A 15,513-nucleotide genomic window follows, 5' to 3' on the forward strand; every position below is an offset into this window, starting at 1 on the left:
GGGAGGGAGCACAATGGACTATGGTACTTTGGTGATGGGAGCACCATGGTAACAGCGCAGGGAGCCATCCTATACTTCCAAATACAAACAACAATGTAAACCAACATTACCTCAATTGAAAAAAAACAACAACTATGGAACACCAGGAGGGGCCTGTGTGTGAATTTTGCCACTCATTGAGGCACCCATGACACTATGTATACATACATACTATGTGTTTCTATACATATTGTAATCGTGTATAGAAATATGCATCTGGTTTTTGTTTGTTTGTTTTGCCAGCCCTCAGAATGCTATTGGGATTTCTGCTCAGCAGAACTGATGGAGCTTCTGAGGAAGGAAGCCTCCTGGCCATAGGAGGTCTTCAGTACCCTCCACCTAGGGCAGGAGGAGCTCCTGACCTCTGCAGCACAGGCCTTTGCTGCACCTGCTACCCTACTGGTGGCAGGACTCTGGCATTTCCCCAGCTTTAGTCCCCTGCCCCCCTCCCCCATATGTAGAAGACACCTGCCTGAGCAACAAGCAGGAGGGAAAGCACAGTCAGTAACCACAGGTGGTAGTGAAAACAAGCTGGTGTCCACCAAAACCAGCCACTCCCCCTTTACCTCCTTGTAACTCTAGATAAATAGCCTTGCCCTCTGCCAAAGAGCAGAACTGTCGTCTTTCAGACACCAGTCTGTTGCCCTCCTCAATTTATTGGCAAATTAAACTATTTTCCTTCTCTTCAAAAAAAAAAAAGAAAGATGCATGTGGTTCCACTATTAGACTATGGGCTCTCTGAGAGTTTTAACTTGGTCTTTTTCTTCATAATATAGACAATTTCGAGGGAGCCTCCCTAGTGACAAAGGGGTTAAGTCTCAGCGCTATCAGGGAACTACCCGACATGGTGCAGCAGACCTCTCCTGTCTTGCTGCTCCCCTCAGCAGTGTATTTCAGTAGATCCATCTGTTCTGCTCTCCACTCTGTCTCTGGTGAATCCTCTCCCACCATACCTCTGGCCTACACTCCAGCTCTTCTATGCATAAATGAATAAAAATAAATCTTAAAAAAATAAACAATTAGAATAGTGTCTTGAATCCAAATTTCCTGGATTTGAAGGCAAGCACCATTATTTCTTATCTGTGTGACATTGGCCCCAATGCTTAATGTCTCTGTATAAAATGGTAACAATAATAGTACTTACTTCATAGAGTACCTGTGAGGACAGAATGAGTTAATAAAATGCAAATTCTCAAGCAAATGCCTGGGCAAGTTAAGTACTCAAGAAATTATCAAAACTGCTGCTTTGTTATTATGCAAAAGTCAGCATGCCTTACCAAGCTGAATTCATCCTCCCATCCTTTCAAACTACAGATCCCAGTATACAGATTTCTTATGTACTACAGATCTTTCCCTCTGACTGTGTCCTAAGATCCCAACTCTCAGAAGAACTCATGGGAGCCACAGGTCTTGGCATCACCAATCAAATGCTGAGATTTTGGGATGAGGTGAAGCCAATGTAGAAGCACACCAGGCCCACTGTCAGGTCCACAACACAGATCAAATTCTCTGTTGACTCAGACAGTTGTTTTAGATTCAGGGCCTCTAAGGGGGAAAAGGAAGAAATGGAGTCAGAAAGAACAGGGAGGGTTGGGACTAGGACATGTGTTGGTATTTAAGGTCACAGACAATTTGATAGCATGTTAGGATAAGAGAGAGACTGAACTGGCAATTGGGGAAAGCAAGTACAGAGGGTAGCAGGTTCTGAGAGTAGAGGGTGCCAGGGGGGTCATACAGAGGAAAAGAGTCTCCATACCCCACTGCCTGAAGAGGGCTTGTCCAGGCCCAGTGCTCCACTTTGCAATGGTCGACGTCCTTGACTAACGGCTTGAAGGTCAGGTAGTGGAACTTATGGAACATGTAATCTTTTCTGGGCTGGAAGAGGCTCTCAGAAGCACCTCTGTGACTGTCTTCCCGTTGTGAACCCACGTGACATTGATCAACTTGTCGACATGGCAGATGAGGGTGTTGGGCTGGCCCAGCTCCACAGGATTCATGGAAAATACAGTCACCTTGGGAGGCCCTGGAAGGAGATGGGATTTGGTAGGTCCCCTGTTATGGAATGAATCCAAAAGTTTCTTCTTTGGAGTGTCACCTACCTCAGACTTTGTGATACCCCTAGGTTACTGGATCAGAGCATGCGTCTTATTCCACTGATCAGCCTCACTCAGCGCAGCCTCTCTCTTGAGTGAGAAGAGACGCTGCAAGCCCTCAGCTGTACTGGACTAAGTCCGTGGCCACCTGGGAAAGAGGATCACTCAGCAGAGGGCATCTGGGTGTCTAATTCTGTGTGTGGCAAAGACACCTGCCCCTCCCTTCCCAGAAGCAGCAGCAAAGATGTGGGTACCATTTTTGGCCTGAGCGTGGCTGGAATGTTTGATTATGTTGTTCAGCTTTTCCGTCATTCTAGCCATGTTGTTCATGCCACACTGAGTCTCAAAAGTCAGGGCCTCAGCAAATTCCTGCAGATTCCAGACAGCACCCCTCTTGTGCATGTCCATGTAGAGCATCTCATCCTCATCAAACTCAAACAACTTCTCCCGAGTGTTGATATGTCTATACAAATATGGCATAAATTGACACATGACCCTGGCTGGCGGCATAAAAAAGCAGAGGAAGACATGAGAGCTGTAGATATGAATATGTAAGTGGTAGAGGCCAGAAAAATTAGTAACAACTTACTAATTATAAAAAAGGCAGAAGGAAAAAGGTCAAAGAAAGATGTAGTGAGGAAATCAGGTTAACGCCAAAAGGGAGTTAATACCAAGAAGAGAATAGTTATAAAAAGAAACGAGGGAGGAAGAAATGCAGAAAAGTATCATTGAGAAGTGAAGCTACTTCTGGTATTTGAAAATCTGGGCATCCCAACCTTCCTCAAACACTAATAACAATAATGGTAAGTGGTCTTTGTTAAGCACTTGCTATGTATCAAGGCCCGTTCTAAATGCATTATACATATGTACTCTTTTAATTGTCATATTAACCCTATGAAGTAAATACATCACATGCTATTTGCAGAAAAGTCAAATAATTTACTGTAGGTTCCACAGTCATTGATGAAACTAACAGAGAATTTTTTCTCCCCATATGTTAAAATATTTCTGACCCATGTGTAAAATTCTTTTTAGAGATGGGGGGGAGGGAATTAATTTATTTTCTATTTAATGAAAAGGGAGAATAAATAGAACATTGAGGACAGAAGAAAATGTCCTTTCCAATTTGAATGCTTTTTACAGTCTGTAGGCTTCTATTTTAGTTTATGAAAATGCAACTTTAGGATATAGTGTTTGTTTATGATATTTTTCATTTTAGGCACATTCAATTCAAAACAGTGAGTAAAGTTATTTGGGCAATGGTTTCAAACTTTCCTCTTGAATGCATGCTTTTAATTTTCATTTTAAATAAATTGTTGATGAGTTTGAAATACCCATGGGACTTAATTTACCTTGTTACTTAATATTAATTAGTTTATAAGAAGTAGTGATAGGGGCTAGGAAGGTGGAGGAGATCAGGGGAGACACTAAGCTGATATGGTAGGAAATCTCACACACATATTGTTTATGACCTGTCTGCTCTGAGTTAATTTTGCATCTGGAGGAGTGTGGGGAGCTAGCGCTATCTGAAGACCAGCCTCAGCACAGAGGGACAAGCATGAGGCCTGGTGTCCAGGAGGGTGATAAGGAGCTCGGGGGGCTGTACATCACAGATTCCTGGCAGCGGTGAAGGCCTGCTCACTGCCGAACTGTGTTCATCTCACTATAAAAAGGCAGCTGGAAATGAGATGTTGAGGTGGTTTCTTTAGGGTGCTAACCGCCCCCCAACTTCCAGATTGCCAGCTGTCTGATTAAAGCGCACTTTAAAAATTCAATTCCTGTCTCTACTTTATTGGCATTTGGTGGTGACAGGTGGCCCAAACTCTGGTCTTCCAGTTACAGTAGTAGAAATAAAAGAAACTGGTCTCACTCACAGCAGGAATTTAGAAAACTTAAATAAGGGACCAGGAAAAAGACTAATCAATACAAAGTAAAAATCAAAATCAACAAGCAACTATAAGCCAGAGACACACTACAAGGGGTGGGGGAAGGGTGGGGAGAGGAAGGACTAGAGTCAAAATAAGGGAGGGGGGCAATTGTATGGGGAATATAACCATAATGAAAATGCATACATTGTGCAAAGATGAAAAATGATGTAAAAATTATATAAAATAAAATATTAAAACAAGAAAGAAAAGAAACTATCATAAAATAAATCTGAAAATTTGAAGTTTTCTGGGTTTAGAGTGACAGATGAAGGAGTGAAAGGGGGGCTTCAAGGCTTATGCGGCCCACCCTCCTAACTCATTGATTTCCTTCACCGTAGCCTGGGATGAGGGTTCCCATTCTGTGCTTGGGCTCTTAGAGCCAGAGGGAAAGTGCTTTTCACAGGAGACTTAGGATCCTCCTGACTCTTAAAATTATGGCAGAATCACCTTCAGAACAAAGGATAAATTAAAAGGGACAAATCATCTAAGAGTTATAGTGAACAAAACTAGATGAATTTAGTTAGTACTTTTTCGATGGTTCGCAAAAAGTTCACAGGGATTTAAAGACCTGCCAGGCTGAGACAAATTATTTTCTTCAACTGTCATTTCGTTTACACACCAAAAATAGGTTATAAGTTTACTATATGTCAAGAACATTTAGACACTACTCAAATAAAAATAAGACATAGCTGTGTCCCCAAAGCACTTGCAATCTACTGAAAGAGACAGACAATGGTAGGTAGAGTTCGCATGAATATGAATAAGTGATGTGCACAGCATGCCATCAGATAAAGTATGAGGGAAAGTTTCCTGGAAAACATATTACTTGAGTTCAGGCAGTCAAAAAATAGGGGGACACCATTAGTCACACAGGAGAAGAATGCTCAGAAGCCTAAGTCCTGAAGTGACATCAGCAAGACGGAGGAGGAGGAAGCTCAGCAGAATAAAGCACAGGAACCAGGAAGAAACCCCCTAGACAAAGGCTACCCCCTTGGAATGGACACAAAGAGTGAACCACATCCTGGCTTGTCTAGGGACTGTCCAGGGGAGGGGACGAGTTTCTGTTTGGCCTGACTCAGAATGCTGGTGGGACTAGTGCCAGAGTTTAGAAGCTGCTGAAAACAGAGGCAAAGAAGCCAATTAGAGCTGCAAGTTACAGGCAAATGGGGGGGATGGAAAAGACCTGAACATTTTTTAGCATTCCTAATAGCTCCGGCAAGGTAGATTAGTGTGCATCCTTCCAAAGCACAAAGCTTGCAATGCAAAGACTGGGGGAGCTTCCGCTGTGGAATGGCAGCAGAGGAGAAGAGAGAGACCAGAAGGGTCAGATCACAATGGGCTTTACATGCAAAGCTCAGAAATTTGAATGCTATCCTGAAAACTCACAAGAAATCATTAAAGGAATTTAAATAAGAAAATGAAGAGCAGATTTGCAATTCAGGAAAGTGGCAGTGTCACCCAGGAGGAATGGCAGAGGGATTCTTCCCTTCCCAAGGAAGGCAGAGAGCCAGTTAAGAGAAAAGATTAGTTGCCTTTGAAGCAATGAGAAAAGTAAAAAACAAGCACAAAAGAGAAAGAAGTGAGAAGAGAAATGCAATAAACAACATTAGAACTGCTGAGTGATGCAGGGGTAAGAGAGGTGGAGAATTCCCAGGTGACTTGCTTGTTACTATATCGGCCAATATAATCCACTTGATTCCATTGAATGAAGAGATGTCAAAGAATGAGGATGAGGATGAGGCCTCCCTGGGGGTACAGGGCTATCAAGCTATTGCCAGCCATTGTGGTATGAGTTTGATCCCTAGCCAGGGAGCTACCCACATGGCGCAGCAGACCTCTCCTGTCTCGCATGCTGTTCCCCTCAGCAGTGTATTTCAGTCAGTCTGCCTGTTCTGCTCCCCACTCTCTCTGGTAAATCCTCTCACCCCCTGCACTTCTGGCCTACACCCCAGTTCTTGTATACATAAATAAATAAAATAAATCTTTGGAAAAAATGAAAGAGGATGGGAGTAGATGTTGAGATCAATTTGGAGCATTTGAGTTTGACGCTCCCTAGTATCAGCACAGCAGAAAGGAGCAGTGAACATGAGTCACTCTCCCTGGCTGGGTCCTTAGGGTTCTCCAAAGTCTAGTCTTCCAAGTTCAATAGTTACCTCAAGACATAACCATAGGGCCGCCCCTGGTGGCGCTGCAGTTGAGCGCTGGGCTGCGAGGCTGCCTGCAGCCTCTGCAGCGCCGGTTCCATCCGGGGCTGCAAGCGAGGGTCCCACATGGCACGACAGACCTTTCCTGTCTTGCCCGCTGCTCCCCTCAACAGTGTATTTTGTCAGTCTGCCTGTTCTGTTCCCCGCTCTGGCTCTGGTGAATCCTCTCACCCTCCCACGCTTCTGACTGTACCCAGTGCTTGTATAAATAAATAAATAAATCTTAAAAAAAAAAAAAAAGACATAACCATAGATCTTGAGACAAGAAAGCTTGTGAACCACCCACAAATATCCTGGGAGGGTCCTAGACGCCTGGGAGAAAGGGAGAACACAGGATAGCTCTACCTGCATTTGCTCCCAGGTTCTAACACAAAGAACGCAAATCTCTGAGTTTCTCCAAAGCAGCTACACAAAGCAGGGTCTAGGGATGCAGGCCAGACATGGAGGAATGCAGGCGAGACAGGGAGGGATGCAGGCATCAGCTACAGAGTTGCTGTGAGCAGATGTCTAGGGTGCAGAGCATAATCCCCAGAACTGGGTCTGAGTTGAAACTCTGGCTCTTTGGCTTGGTGTGTAGTCATGGCAAATGTATTGCTCTTGTAGAGCTTACAGTTTTTTCTCCTCTAAAATGGGGGAAATTTTATCTTCACTGAAAGCTCTTCCAAGGAATAAGTGAGGAGAGATACTCAGTAGGGGTCTGGTGAGCTGTGGCTGCTATTGCTATGATTATCATGAGTGGGAAGGACAAATGAGTCTCCTAAAGCTACAAGTCACAGCAGCCTGCCCCGGCTCTCATCTGCTCCTCTTAGGGGGATTCTCTTGCATCCTCCTGACCACTCACCTCTGATGACCTCAGCTCCTTGGAGACTCAGCAGGGAAGCCCTGGAGAAGGGTTGTTGTGAGTTCTGGCAGCTCTGAGCCCAGAAACAGAGATGAGGAACTGGGGTGGGGTGGAAGCAGACAAGAGCTCCAAATTGGTAGGCATAGAAAGGAATCAATATACCTAAACTCAAGCAATTCAGCAATAATAGCACTTGAAGCAGGACGTTTCCCAAGCCTGCTGCTTGGGGGAGTCTGCTCCTTAGATTCTGCTGCTTGCTGGAGCGGAGAAGGTGCTGGGTGTACTGCACTGCTTGTCCACAGAGGTAGCCATGGGTACCCTGACCCCCTTCCCGAACAATAAAGAATGTTTATGCTATGATGGATGGGGTAGAAGTTTCCCCACACAAACTGTATAAAACCTGCCATTTTTACTCCGGTGTTCAGCCTTTTGATAGTGCTCCCACTGAGCCCGCCAGTGTGACAAATAAATCTCTCTCTCCGCCTCTGAGTGCCCTCTGATTTCTCTGGGAAATTGCCGTAACACACTGACATTCTCCATTGCTATGTAAAGGAAACAGTGCAAGGGGCTGGGAAGGATATGGGAGAATTTCATAGACAGCATAACCAACGGAACAACTGAGACTTGAAATTGTAAGTAACCGAACATTCTTCCCACAACAAATGTTTTATATTATGTGATAGGATGGGTGTTCCCTCATTCATTCCTCCCTCCCACGCCCACCCCAACATTCAGCTTACCTTTGATGGTTATGTACATTATTTTTCTCCAAATGACTTTTATATTTCATTTTTTTAAAGATTTATTTATATTTATACAAGTACTGGGTACAGTCAGAAGCGCGGGAGGGCGAGAGAATTCACCAGAGCCAGAGGGGAGAGCAGAGCAGGCAGACTGACGAAGTGCACTGCTGAGGGGAGCAGCGGGCGCGGCAGGAGAGGTCTGTGCGCCATGTGGGGCCCTCGTTGGCGGCCGGGGATTGAACCAGCGCTGCAGAGGCTGAGGCAGCTTCGCAACCCAGCGCTAAACCACTGTGCCACCAGGAAGGCCCTATAGTTCATTTTTGTGATTATATACATACATATGTGTGCATGTGTATATGTGTGTATATGTATATCTATACATGTGTATGATTAATATACCAATTTTTTATCCATTTATACATCAGTGGACACTTGCTTCTACCTTTTTGGCTATTGTAAATAATGCTGCTATGAACATGGGATTACAAATAGTTCTTCAAGACTGTGCTTTCAATTTTTTGACAAAATACCAAGAAATGGACTTGCTGCATCATATGGTGATTATAATCTTAATTTTTCAGGAACTGTTATACTGTTTTCCATAGCAGCTACAAGATTTTATGTTCCCACCAATATTGCACAAGTATTCCCATTTCTTCACACCCAAGTTAACACATTATTTTCAGACTTTTTGATAGTAGACAGCCTTGTGAGTGTGAGGTGGGGTTGCACAGTAGCTTTGAGTCCTTCCAGTGAATTTTAGGACTGCTATCAGGGTGACTATGGCTCATTTTTTTTCAGAGACCTGATTGTTTTCTTTTCTCTGAAGAAGACCTCAAAGATTGTGTTGGCTCATCTAGAGAGATTATTATCCTCTGACTGTGCCACCTCTCACATCCCTACAGGCAGAATTCTGCTTTGTTTCATTTTTATGTTTTCTATTTCTTTGTTGATATTCCCATTTTATTCAGAGTCCACATCTTCCTTTAGTTCTTGAGCATCTTTAAGACACTTGTTTTACATTCTTTGCCAAATAAATTCACTGGTCTTTCCCTGAGACATTTTCTGATGGTTTATGTTTTTTTCCTTTGACTGAGTTTTTTTGGCTGAAAATTAGACATTTGAATATTATAATGTGGACACTCAAAATCAGATTCTCCCCCTTTCACAGGTTCTGCTATTCCATCTTTGTTTTGATTTTATTATTTAATTATTGCAGGCTATCTCTATGCCAGGAAGCAGCCTATAAACTTAAGATGTCATCAAACCTTTTGTGAGTCTGTGTCTTTCCCTGGGCATGTGCGGTGACTTTCTAAGTTACCCTGTATATGCTGTTGCTGTTGAATATCTTAGTCCTTAAATGTCTTTTTCTCAAAAGAGGAAAAGTGGAAGGACAAAAGGTGTTGGTTCTGTAAGCCCACTGGAAGCAGCTTAGCAGGCAGATGTGACAATGAGGGGTATGTGGAGCATCTGTGTCTGCACCAATATTAGAAGTAGGTCTCTGAATTGAGACATAATGACCCTGATAGCAGTGTTATAAAAGAACCTTGGGTCCCCTATATTTCTCAAAACTAGCAGACTTCTAGGAGGAAGATTACATGGGCAAATGCAAGTTGTAAATATGCCCACCAACAAAGGCAAGTTAGGGATTCCAGAACTCATTCTGAATTCTGGGATGGGTAGCCTAATCTCTCTGTATTATGTCTCTGAATGAATTTTTACACACTAGAATAGCACTTCCTTCACCCAACTGTCCTGTGGGTGTGTGAGAGGTGGCACAGTCGGAGGGGATAATAATCGCCCTAGATGACTCAATAGAATATTTGAAGTCTTCTCCAGAGAAAAAAAGACATAATCACTCAATACTTCATGACTTATCCTAATGCGAAAATGAGCATTGCTGTCCTCCATGTGCCATCTTCAGTGCATCATATCTTAATTGTTAAATTTCAAGCTAAGCGGCCTCCCCACTGGCTCAGCGGTTGAGCGCTGGGTTGCAAAGCTGCCCGCAGCCTCTGCAGCGCCGGTTCCATCCCTGGCTGCTCCCCAGCCACTGGAGGAGGGTCCCACATGGCGTGCAGACCTCTCCTGCCGCCCGCTGCTCCCCTCAGCAGTGTACTTCGGTCCTTCTGCCTGCTCTGCTCCCCGCTCTGGCTCTGGTGAATTCTCTCACCCTCCCGCGCTTCTGACTGTACCCAGTGCTTGTATGCATGTATGTATAAATCAAACAATCAATCAATCTTTAAAAAAAATTTTTCAAGCTAAGCTTCTGCACAATGAGTGATATCTAATATCAAGCTCACCACCCATGGGTGCCTTTCTCAGCATTTGTCCAATCCCAGAGATCACAGAAGACTCCTTTGGGCCCTCCGATATTTCAAATAAAAGCTCCACTTAATGAGTTCTCTTTCTCTGACCCCAACTCTCTCCATCTCATCACCCTTCTTCCAGCTCCATAATGGTCCTACAGGTTCCTGAAGCCCTCTGGATGGTGGCCCTCATGGTGCTATGAACAGTGCTGAGTAATCCTGTGGTCCAAGGCGAGGCTAGTCCAGGTAAGGTCAGAGTAGCTATTCCTGCAGGACTCGTTCATAGAAAAATCCCTCTAAGGGACCAGACTCTGGAGACTATAGGGGCTCCTGCCACAGATCAGTTTCCTCAACTGTGAGGGCTGGGCCTTCAGAAGCCTGAATTGTAGAGGGAGGAGATGGGGAAAGAGGAAGCTGGAGAAGCATCTAGATGATACTGAATAATGTCCAGCAGGAGGCAAGGCGAGGCATTGCAAGGAGCTGTTCTGTGAGATAATGGACAGCGGGGGCAGTTGTCAAGGAACGCTAACATAGGGTAAACAGAGGCAAAGTGTACATGTGATGGTGGGAGACTGAGGGGTGGAGAGGCAAAGGGTGGGTTAGAAGAATGAGAATGTGTAGGCACGTGAAAGAGACATCCTGCCCAAAACATATGCTCCATAATAACTCCCTGGTGGAGGAGCTGGAGTCTGGGGAAATGTGGGAGGAGTGGGCAGGGCGGATTCTATAATCTCTCTCTTCGAATCTACAATTCTTCCAACTCCAATAGATTTCCCAACCTCAAACTGCAGAAAAGACCTGAGAGAGGCAGACTTTGGAGGAAGAGGTTGGTTGAATAACCCCTAAAGAGCAGGAGGAGGCAGCAGATGGGCCCCCAAAAACCCAGACTCACAGAGGCAACATCCTTATAGCTCTGACACTTTTTAAATGAGCTCTCGTGACAGGGGTTCCCCCCTTCACACACTCTGTACCCCAGGAGTTTACAGCACATTCCATCTGGGCAGTTGCAGGAATATTGTGGAGTGGGGTCTTTGTGCACTTACTCGTCATTTTCATGCCCAAAAGGAAAGAAAACCAATAGGAAAAATGGGAGGAAATTGGCAGTCAGCAAATCCTCAACAAAAACTTTTCAGTCATTAAGACCTGGTCCAAATGGCAACTCCTACAGAGATTTTCCAGTAGCCAGTGGGCAGCACTAGCCCTTCTCTCCTCTGAGTTTCTTGAGGACTTTGCACGTTAAAACAGGTCACACACTGAAGGTGAAGGGGCCTGACATGCACTGAGCAGAGCCAGACACAGCGTTACATGTTTTTCTCTTATCAGCTTACTCAGTTCATACAGCAGTTCTTCAGGGTAAATGGTGTTCCTGCCATTTTATATTTCAAGAAATGGAGATAGAGCTAATGAGTGGTAGAACTGCGACTTGAGCACGTACCTGTAACATCTCTGTCATATCTTTCAGCAATTACACATTTTAATAGAGCCTACAATGAATGAGAGATACTTCACTTAAATCAGTAGTTTTCTAACTGTGTTCTAGGTAATTCAGAGTTGCTTCAAGTGTCCCACAAACAGTACAGAATTCCTCATATACAAAAAATGAAGAATTCAAATCGCCCAAAACAACCTACTCCCATTTTTGTCTGTGTTGCAAGTAAAATGCCCTTTAAAAATCAACCACAAATAAGCAATAAATGTTTCAAGAAAGAAATTTCAAGATTACTTTCCTAGACTGGCCAATGGTCCCTGACTGATAAATGTGCAGAAGAAAAAGGACCAGCCCATTAAAATCACAGGGGACACTTTGAGGACTGGGAGGTGGGGAGGGTGGGGGGAGAGGCACATGGCTGCAGGAGAAAACCACTTCTGCCCTAGAAGGGGCAGGGCTCAGGGTTCTGGGGCACAGGCACCAGCACAGGAGGCAGGTCAGGGCGTCTGAGCCAACAAGTGGGATGTTGCCTTAGCCAGGACACTGCAGACTGAGGCTCTTGTGGTGCCCCTGAGGCCTGCCCCACCCCCTTCCCCTGTCCTCCACCACCCGCTGTGCAGGAGCAGGTGAGCTGGGAGGGAAGCAGAACCCACCAGGTGAACCAAGTCATTCAGGTCACACTGCAGGGACAGAGGGGGCGACCAGACCCTGTCTACCACCACCCCCTTGCTCCTGAAATCTCCATTCTCTCTTCGACCCTCAGCAAAGTGCCCCAGTATTTAGGGCTAGAGCTGAGACAGCAGCTTCTTCGGGGTTATGTGCTTCTCATGTTCTGCATCCGTCCTTCCAGTTTTTCTTAGTCTTGCTGTTGTTTGTTTCCCAGGTTGTCTCTGTGGCCTGCATCAGCCCAAGGCATAAACTTAAAGAGCTTCTCAGGTTTTTGCTGTGTCTGTGCCTTTCTACATATCCTCATAAAAGCAGGACATTTAAACGCAAAGTGAAGGATTAAAGCAGGGGGGCATGGCTGTTAGTTCCCTGGGCACCTCTCCCACTAGAGGAGGCTGCAGCATGGAACCCACAAGCCTGAGATAACTTCAGAGTTCCAGAATAGTCTCACAGACAGGTTCTGCCAGTCCAATTGTTACCTCGGTGGGCGACACTCCTGGCCTTTCCTACTTAGCCTCATTTTGATGTTCCCTTATTATCCTTTTAAATATCTATGGATTCTGTACTGATGACTCCTTCCGAGGGCAGAACTCACCAGGTGAACCAAGTTATTTCAGCCACACTTCAGGGACAGAGGCAGCAGCCCCACCCTGTCTACCACCACCTCCTCTTTTCTCCCATGACCTCCATCCTATTTTCTTCCACCCTCAGGGAGGACCCCCAATATTTAGGATAATGCAACATCACCCAACTTTAACCTCATTTGTATTCTTTTTCTGATCTCTCCTTAGTCACCCCTTGACATGGTAAAAAAAATAGGGGAACATTCTATTTAAAAACAAACTTGCAGGCCAGCTGTAATTAAATTCCTCTCAGCAGTAATTTGATCCTATTACCGGGTCTCAGCCCCCTCAGCAGTGGGAGCGGCAGGAGCAGTGATCTCTCACCCTGCTGCTCCCCCACAAGTCAGTTGTGGCAGTTGCTCCTCAGAGCCCAGTAACTGCCATTTTGTAATGGGCCAATCAGGTGTGAGTTGTGAGCTGATTAGTGCTAAGTGGTCCAATTAGACATGTGGGTGGGGCACCCTGAAAGAGGATATAAGCCAAGATCAGAGGGCGCTGAAGGAGCCCCTGAAGAAGAGAGGATGCCAGCCCCGCCCCCACCCCCACCCCCCCGCAAAGAGGAAGAAAGAAGGGGAAGGCTCTGTTCCTGGCCCCTGAAGAAAGAGGAAAAGAAGCATCCAGCAGCTGCCCTCTGAGGAGGGAAGAGAAGCTGAAGGACTCTGTCACAGACTGAGCCTCAGTCCTGTCTCTGACATCATCTGGAAGGAGCACCAAGGCCCTGGGCCTGGCATCTCAGAGAGCTGTTTGTTGTTGGTGTAACCCAGCAACTCACAAAGAGCTGTAACACTGGGTGTCTCTGATGCCACCTCTGCAGGACCAGTAGTGACCATCACTACTGGCCAGTGCTGTCCAGCACTGCTGATGACCAGTGGTGACCACCACTGATGCCAGCTGGGTGAGAGAGCTGCCACTTGTTTCCCCGGTTTATAAAATAAACCCCATGGTTGTTCCTGGAGCCTGAGGCCTCTTGCAATTGTGTGCAGGTGAACCCACACACAGTGCCCTGTCCTCTTATTGGGCACTGTCCTTTGCTAGGCTACAGCCCACAGGCCCCTGTTGCATGGGTGTCATATTGCCATAGTCCTTGGTTTTGGTTTTTGGCTTTTGGGACTTTTTGTGGCTCTCTGGTCTCAGAGCCTGGGCAGGTGAGTGGCTGTTCCATCCTTCCATCTGGCCTCCTGCCTTGTTGCCCTTTTGTAGCCCTTTCTGCCCCTGTTTCAGTGTTAGATTTAGTATTTAAATTTCAGGTACCCTTTTTGATGAGGCAGCAAAGGTGACTTTAAAAAACACATTTAAACATTTCAAGTTTCTGCTTATGTTCCTGGCAAGTTGATAATTTTGTTCACTCATCCCCTAATACACAAATATTTCCTATGTGCTATGTTAGATACACAGAAAGAAATGAAAAAGACAATAGGCATTTGCCTTGAGAAGTTAACCTGTAGAGGATGAAACAGATATCACACCACCTGAATTTGCCCAGTGTGACCAAGAACAGGGTAGTTTCAAAGGGACTCAGACAGAAGCACACAGGTGGTCAGCGATGGGTCTGTACCTGCAAGAACTCTGCTGGTGGCCACCTAGGAAGATGGGCAGGTAATAAAGGCTGCCACATTTTTTAATGTTAAAAACTGCATCACTGGGCCTCCCTGGGTGGCCCAGCAGTTGAGCGCTGGGCTGCGAAGCTGCCTTGGCAGTGCCGGTTCAATGGCGAGGGTCCCACATGGCGCGCAGACCTCTCCTGCCGCCCGCTGCTCCCCTCAGCAGTGTGTTTCATTAGTCTGTCGGGTTCTGTTCCCCGCTGTCTCTGGTGAATCCTCTCATCCTCCTGCACTTCTGACTGTACCTAGTGCTTGTATAAATAAATAAAAAAAAAATCTTTAAAAAGAAAAAAAGAAACTGCATCACTAATGCCTCTAGGAAGATGGCGCCCACCCTCACAGTGCTCTGGAGGATATGAAGATTTTCACTGACAAAGGTACATTCCACACCAATTTTTGCCCCGTTCAATCATATTGAGATAAAATTGACACACAGCACAGTAGTTTAAGGTGTACAGAGTAATGTCTTCATTCATGTGCACACCTTTTGAGGTAAAGTCTCTCTCTATCATGTTTGAAAAGTGAAAAGAGACATTCATTTTCAAACTAGGAAGTCCTTCTGACAACAAGCTATAAGAAAACTTCAAGAAAATTTCTGTGCATTCCCAGCATACAACACAACAAAATGGAAGCATATTCTGGATGTAATACTGGTCCAGAAGGGAGAACACCTAATTGGAAAAGAGAGATAAGGGAAGGCTTGTGGAGGAGGTGACAACTGAGCCATAACTGTCACTGGATGACTCCACTGTCCATGTCCCCAGCTCCTTTGTCCCTGCTGCTCCCTTACCTGAGGCCTTTCCTCCCTGCTGAGATCCTGCTCCTCCCTGGCTCCTACATCAACTATCACCTCCCCCAGGTCTTCATCACCCCCTTTTCCTGCCCCTGGTGCAGAACTGATTACTTCCTCCTCAGTGACCCCTCCTTTCTGAAGATCACAGAATCACCCCCTGGCACTGAGAGACACTATATATTTGCGTATATGTTCCCATGTTTGTTTGCTTACTAACTTCTTTTCCCTTTTAGCCTTGAGTTTC

At 45.4% G+C, this 15,513-nt stretch overlaps 1 pseudogene; it reads right to left on the minus strand.

The window, feature by feature from the left end:
- Window positions 1-1,556: 1,556 nt before the first annotated feature.
- On the minus strand, window positions 1,557-11,612 carry LOC119251394 (HLA class II histocompatibility antigen, DP alpha 1 chain-like; annotated as a pseudogene).
- Window positions 11,613-15,513: the final 3,901 nt, after the last annotated feature.

Source organism: Talpa occidentalis, unplaced genomic scaffold (genome assembly GCF_014898055.3).
Source record: "Talpa occidentalis isolate TD23 unplaced genomic scaffold, MPIMG_talOcc4v2.1 talOcc4.2, whole genome shotgun sequence".
NCBI classification, from domain to species: Eukaryota; Metazoa; Chordata; class Mammalia; order Eulipotyphla; family Talpidae; genus Talpa; species Talpa occidentalis.